The sequence below is a fragment of the Zea mays genome, chromosome 1 (assembly GCF_902167145.1).
Source record: "Zea mays cultivar B73 chromosome 1, Zm-B73-REFERENCE-NAM-5.0, whole genome shotgun sequence".
Lineage (NCBI taxonomy): Eukaryota > Viridiplantae > Streptophyta > Magnoliopsida > Poales > Poaceae > Zea > Zea mays.
The window spans coordinates 87,618,845-87,626,683 of NC_050096.1; positions in this window are offsets into that span (position 1 = coordinate 87,618,845).

Genomic DNA, 7,839 nt, shown 5'->3' on the forward strand with positions numbered 1-7,839 from the left:
TACTGCCCCTCCTCCATTGACCCTGCTCTTGCTGCGATCCTCCAGACCCTTACTCAGCAGCAGGCTCACTTGGCAGCCGAGCAGGCCCGTCAGGCAGCAGTTCAGCAGCAGATGTCCGAGAGAATGCTATCGATGTTTCAGACTATTTAGGACAGACATGATACTCTGTAGCAACAGCTTCTAGCAGACCGGGCTGAGAACAGGGCCTTCTTGGCTCTCATGCTTCAACATACAGGTGTTCAGATCCATCCTATTCAGTCAGCACCCCCTCCAGCTCTTTAGGCAGCAGTTGTGCCAGCCATTCAGGCAGGACCCCCTCTTCCTTCAGTTGGTCCTTCTTCCTCTCCGCTGCGGCCGGTCACCCTGGTTTTCTTGTCGCCGGTCATCAGCTCCGTCAGCACTTAGCTACCAGTGCCACCATTTCCTGCTGTTACCACTGCTATTGTGGCGGTGTCTGTGACCTCTTCAGCTCTGGCAGCTCCTGCAGTGCAGCCTCCATCCGAGTCAGTACCAGCTCCAACTTCTACGATAGATCCTGGATCCGAGACTGGCTCTGACCCTCAGCTGGTGTTTGCTCTTCTGCCATGACCGCGACCGGATGCGCCCCCGCCACCTCCTTCCTCTTCTGGTCTGTAGGTTCGGGTTCCCTTTTGGTGTTTGACGCCAAAGGGGGAGAGATATGAGAGTTGTGAGAGTTAGGGGGAGTTAGTAGAGAGTCATTTTGATGTAATATATGTGCTTGTTACTCTCTGTACTAGCTCCACTTTTGTATGATGATTTTGGCTCACAAACTCTATTATATACTCTCGATGCTTATGTTGACTGTGTGTGTATTGTGTTTTCACCTTATATGTTATCACCAGTCTTCTAGTTCTTGTTCATCGATTTGATTTCACTTTTATATGAACAAGAAACTTACGATGTGTATGCGCTCATTCTTATTATTATGTTACACACTCTTTCTGTCAAAGATTATTGAGTACAACTAACCATCTTCTCTATTGACAGAAATTTGAAAACAAACTACTCTCACATATCCTGTAGGGTTGTCATCAATCACCAAAAAGGGGGAGATTGAAAGCATCTAGGCCCCTGGTTGGTTTTAGTGATTAATGACAACGTAATGTTATATGTGACTAACGTGTGTTTTGTAGAGACAAATGGTAAGTTAGGTCGCATTACAGGTAGATGTACTACAACGGTGAAAACAATCCCGGAGATAAGAACTTGAAGCGACGGCTAAAGCGACGAAACAAAAATTGAAGGTCTTCGTATTCCGAGTGTCAAGGAGTTGCGGAAACTCGTGATATAATTAGGTCTTTTATTTTGTTTTAGCAGTACTATAAAGAGGGGTTGTCGATGAGTAGTTTGACCAAGAGAGTTCTAGTGTAGTGTTGTTGCATATTCACACTCACATATAGTGCTAGGTGTCACTCTAGAACATACTCACGAGTTAGAACGAAAACTGATTTGAAAAATAACAGAAAATAGAAATTAGGGTTTCTGTCTGTGGGGCACCGGACTGTCCGGTGCGCCCTCTGTTAGGTGGGGCCAGGTTGGCCCGGGGAAGGGTTTTCCCCCGTGCAGAAACTCGAGAGCGCAGGGTTTGGAAGTTGAATTTTAGTGGCACACCGGACAGCGCACCGGACTGTCCGGTGCGCACCGGACAGTGACTGTTCACTGTCCGGTGTGCCATCTGCACAATGGCTAGCTATCAGAACTAGCCGTTGGAGTCAACCGTTGGCGCACCGGACTATCCGGTGCGCCCATGCGCAGCAACTTTCTAGTAACGGCTAGTTGGTGGGTGAGGGCTATTTATACCCCCTCCACCCACCATATTCATTGTCTTGTTGTCCACATTTACTCCTACACATTGGTAGAGCATTACAAGCACCACAAAGCCTAGTGAGGTGATTAGAGAATCTTAATCCCGCATTTGGACCTCATTAGCGCTAGCGAGAGCCACCTAGAGCACACACCACTTGCATTAGGCTTCTCTTGGTCAAGCAAAATTCTACGGCTTGTTACTCTTGGTGATCAGCATCACCTAGACGGCTTGGTGGCGTTGGGAGCTCGGTGATCACCGTGGAGATCTTGTTGGTGACCCGACTCAAGTTTGTAAGCGGTCGTGAGGGATCCACCGCGCCGGAGTGGCAAAGGATCATCTCGTAGTGAGCACTTGGTTCTTGCGAGGACCAAGGGGGAGCGATACCCTTGCGCGGGTGCTCCAACAAGGACTAGAGGAGAGTGCCGACTCTTCGATACATCGAGAAAAAATGGAGGAGTCTTCTAAACCTTGCTTTACATTCTGCACTTAATTCAAGCATTTTACATTGTGTATTTGTTTAGCAAGTATTTGAAGTATTGTCTTAGCATTATTGTATTTCTAGTATTATTCTCTTAGTGCTAGTTGTTGGGTGAAGTTGGGCTCTTGCTTAGGTTTTAATTAGTGTTGATTTTTAGAAAAGCCCAATTCACCCCCCCTCTTGGGCATCGTGATCCTTTCATGAAGATTGACTTCATTATCCCTGTTATTATGATTCCATTGGCTCGTTCTACGAGTCCATTTGATTCCGGACGTTTCATTGATGCAAAATGCATTTTTGTACCAATTTGATCGCAAAAAACTTTGAACGTTTCGGCATCAAACCGAGTTCCATTATCAACTGTGATGGCCTTCGACACACCAAAGCGACAAACAATATTTTACCAAAAAACTTTTGAACTGTGGCCGAAGTGATTGTAGCTAGAGGTTTAGCTTCAATCTATTTTGAGAAATATTCCACCGCTACTACAACATATTTTAAATTTCCTTGCGTTGGTGGAAGTGGGCCTAGCAAATCTAGACCCCACCTTTGCAATGACCAGGTGGGCTGAATTAATTGAGTTAGAGATGAAGGTTGCTTATGATCTCTAGCACACTTATGGCAGTTTTTGCACTTTTGAACTAGATCTGCTGCATCCGAAGCTGCCTTCTGCCAATAAAATCCTTGTTTGAAAACCTTTCCTAGTAAAGGCCTGAACCCAATTGAGCTTCGCACAATCCTGTATGTATCTCCTTCATCAACTCTTGACCTTTGGTTCTAGACAATCACTTTAGTTATGGTGAGCAGACTCCTTGTTTATACAACTCTCCCTCTATGATTACATATGGTCTTGTTCTAGCTTCCATTTTTTTGATGTAAGTTTTGTTGTCCGAAAGACAATTGCCTTGCAGGAAAGATACAATCTCAGTCCTCCAATCTTCGCTGTGTACTGGCGAGATTGTAAGCACCGCTCTCTCCATGAGCTCGATTGAAGGTGCTTTTATTGTTTCAAAAAATACTTCCAAAGGTAATGGAAGCCTCTGTGCCGCTGACTTAGCTAATAAGTCTGCATGTTCATTTTCTCCTCTTGGGATATTCTTTATAGAGAAACCTTTGAAAGAGGCTTCCAACCTTCGGACTGTGTCCAGATACTTCTCGAGCTTTGGGTCTCTTGCTTTACTGCTTTTGTCAATGTGACCCAAAATGACTTGTGAGTCGGTTTTAAGGATTTCCCTCCGTATTCCTATTGCCTTAAGCTTTCGAAGCCCCAAGAGAAGCGCTTCGTACTCTGCAATGTTATTTGTGCAGTTAAATTCCAGCCTTGCTGTATAGCTGGTTCTGGTCCTAGATGGTGAAATGAGAATGACAGCTGCTCCTGCGCCGAAGGTTCCCCATGACCCATCACAAAACACTGTCTAGGCTTCATCATCTTTAATTATTTCTTCGGCATAAGCCCCTGGCATCCAGTCAGCGATGAAATATGTTAATGCCTGAGACTGAATTGCAGATCTATGAACATAATCTATGGTGGATTCATTGAGCTCTGCAGCCCACTTTCCAACTTTTCCTATGGCTTCTCTGTTTCTTATTATGTCTTTGAGAGGCTGAGAAGAAGGTACTATGATATGATTGGAAATAATGCCGAAGCTTTTTGGAGGCCATCAATACAACATATAGTACCTTTTTCAACTCTGTATAATTTTTCTTTAATGGACTAAGCACTTCAGAAATGAAGTATACTGGCACTTGCCTCTTTGCTTGTCCATCTTGCTTCTCTTGTACCAATGCTACGCTTACTGCAGCATGATAAGCAGCTACATACAACAATAGTGGGGCTCGTGACAAAGGTGGGGTTAAAGTTATCAGCTCTATCAGATATTGCTTCAGATCTTTGAAGGCTTTTTGCTACACTAGTCCTCACTCGAAGACTTCGGCCAATTTTAGCACTTTGAAGAATGGCAAATTCCTTTCTGCTGATCTCGAGATGAATCTGTTCAAAGAGGCCAGCCTCCCTGTTAATCTCTGGGCTCCTTTTCTTGTCCTTGGTGGCTCCATCCGAAGTATTGCTTCTATTTTGCTTGGGTTTGCTTCAATCCCTTTTGGGGATACTAGACACCCAAGAAATTTTCCTTTGTTCACCCCAAAGACACATTTTTTCTAGATTTAGCTTGAGACTGGACCTTTTGAAGTTGGCAAATGTTTCTTGCAGACCAACAATATGATTTTCTTGCTTTGTGCTTTTTACTATGATATCATCGACATATGTCAGAACATTCCTGCCGATCTGAGAGCTGAGGACTTTGGAAGTCATTCTGCTGAAGCTTCCTCCAGCATTCTTGAGCCCCTCGGGCATCCGAAGGTAGCAGTAAGTTCCACTAGGGGTTATGAAGCTTGTTTTAAGCTCATCCTCCTTTATCCAGATTTGATGATAGTCTGAGTAACAGTCTAATAGACTCATGAGCTCCGAAGTGGTTGCTGCATCTATGAGTGAGTCTATTCTTGGCAAAGGAAACTCATCCTTCGGGCATGCTTTGTTGAGATCTATAAAATCAATACACATTATCCATTTTCTATTGGCCTTATTTACCATGACAATGTTGGCTAGCCATTCTGGGTATGTTACTTCCCTAATTACTCCAGCACCGAGAAGCCTTTTAACTTTGTATCTTGCCCTTTCGGCTTTGTCATCAGACATCTTCTGAAGCTTCTGCTTCCTTGGTCTGATGGCTGGGTCTACATTGAGTGAATGTTCAATAACATCTCTATTAACACCACATAGATCATTGGCTGACCAAGCAAAGGCATCCTTGTTGTTGAACAGGAACCTCAACAGGGTTCTTTCTTGCTCATTAGACAATTGAGATCCCAGCAATACCTTCTGCTCAGCTATATCCTGGCATAAAAGCACGGGCTTCGGTTGATCTGCTGAGGTAGCTTTATCCCTTTTGTGCTTGTACTATTGATGGGCTTGAGTTTCATCTATGTTATGAATAGCCTTTAAATCTGTCCAGTTTCCTTCGGCCCTTCTAGCAGCCTATTGACTCCCATGCACAGTGATGGGGCCTTGGTCTGATGGTATCTTCATGCATAGATATGCTGGATGAAGTAATGCTTCGAAGGCGTTTAATGTTCCTTGTCCAATGATTGCATTGTAAGGATACTCCATATCAACAATATCAAAGACAACTTGCTCTGTCCTTGTATTGTGAACATAGCCGAAGGTAATCGGCATTGTTATCTTGCCAAGTGCCACTATCTGCCTTCCTCCGAAGCCACAGAGGGGATGTGTTGCATCATGTATCTTATCATCTTGCTCTTGCATCTGCCTGAAGGCTTTTGCGAAGAAAATATCTGCTGCACTGCCTGTATCGACCAGGACATTGTGAGCCAGAAACCCTTTGATAACACAAGATATGACCATTGCATCATTATGGGGATAGTCTTTGAGCTGAAGGTCCTCTTGAGAGAAGGTGATTGGAATGTGTGACCATTTGGATTTGATGAAGAGTCCTTGCACTCCAACATGTTGTTCCCTTCTTTGTGCCTCTTTTTTCTGCTTCTTGTTGGCTGGCTCAGAACTTGAACCGTCCGTGATTGGGAGCACCAGCTTCGTAGCCGAAGGTGCCATGGCCTGAGCTCCTCGCAAAGCCATTGTCACTGTTGTGGTCGGAAGTGAGTTCACCGGAGGTGGGCACCAATGTTGGTCACTCGTTCTAAAATATTGTGAATCAAGAACAAGGCAACACAATTATTAGTTATTAGGGACCTTCGTCTTCCGAAGCATTATCTTCCTGAGGATATAATACTCATCAGACGAAGGTCATGAAGGACATACCTTCTTCATTTAATATGTGGACAAGAAAGCCTTCAGCTTGCTCGAAGGTGAAGGCACGAGAGAGTGATTACAATCCAGCGTGAACAGTACGGTGTACTATTTATCTATTTATAGGCATGTGACGCAACCCGGGTGAAATTACATTCATGACCATCAACATTTACCTACAGACAACTTAGAATACTAAGGTCTATCTGGTATTTTCTTCTTTTGCTTGACTTGAACCGAAGCTGATGGTAGCTTCGGCATTTGACGATGCTGCTTCTATTCAAGGCCTTCGTCTTGAGAATCTTCGGCGGAGGAAGGGAAGACCTATATATCATTTTGCCGAAGGTGTTTTCGTCTTGAGGACCTTCGGCGAAGAAGAAGACCCCCAATAGTATGTTACCTTTAATTGCAAGTTAAGTCGTTTTTAAGTTCTAGTTTTTGTCAAACACATGACCCATGATCGATTGCTACCTAATGAAATTTTTATTGTTTGGAAGACTTAAGAACAGACGAGGAAGCACTCAAGGACATGGACGAGGTGTTGTACAAGGAGAGGGACAAGCACAACAAGCAGTCCTACTTGGAGATGATTTCGAGTCCAATTTGGAGTCTAGGACCAGTTCAACTTCAAATTGATGTCCAAGATGCATACGAACTAATATTTGGACTTTCTTTATATGGATGGAAAGCTAATAATGAGAACTTTCCAATGCCTCTAAACTCACTTCCAAAATCGACCGGAGTCAGTGGAAACCTTACAGACAATTTCAAGATCAGAATCTAATTTGTTACCATATAGGCTCAATGGGCCTTGTACCGAATTGGGTCCAATAGGGACACATCTTTAGGATTAGGCACACCCTAAAATTATATAGATGCTCAGCCGCCACCGTAAGTTAGACTTGGATTTTTATTAGATTATTTTGTTCTCGTATAATTTCATTATTTCATTGGTTTGTAGAACCACAACTTTAAGATATATACGTGAGATTGTGTTCTTCTTTTGTTCTTGCTTGTTTTTCTCGTTTGTTCTTGGCGAGAATAATTCGTGTTTACATGGGTTAGTAACCAACATGATAGTGGTGTAGTGATTGTATGAGTTTCTTACATCGTTAGAAAACTTCATATCATCAACGCCGATATCTCCACCCAAACGACTTATCGAAAGATCAAGCCTCTCATACTCTATAAAAGATCATGGCATTAAGGGGCCCTATTGAAATGGTTCCAAAGAAATGATTTCAGAGAAATCGAAATGGACAAAATCAGACTTAAACGGCCTTGGAAATGCAATGGTGAATAGGGATGATACGCAATAGATCATTTAATTGTATTGTGCCTAGAACAACAATGGCTTAGCCCTAATGATATGGTAGCACTATACGGTTCAATGTGCCTTTTGTGGCACGTGGTCGATCATTGGGTGAGTCCTAATATTGACTTCGGTCAAGTGATCATTCCACTATTGTGCTTTATATGATTCAGTGAGGGTTGAACTTGACTTAGTAACAAGTTGGACAAGTTGTTGGGGTACACCATTTGATCTGATGGAAACTTTTGACTCCTGGCAAATCCGCTGATGGGCAAGACTGACTTTGTGACAAGTTAGCCAAGTCTCAATAGTGCATTGTATAATCCTGTGGAGACTTTGTGATTCCTAAACTATCATCTAGTGAGAAATATTTTGATATATTCCTTTTTAACCTTTAG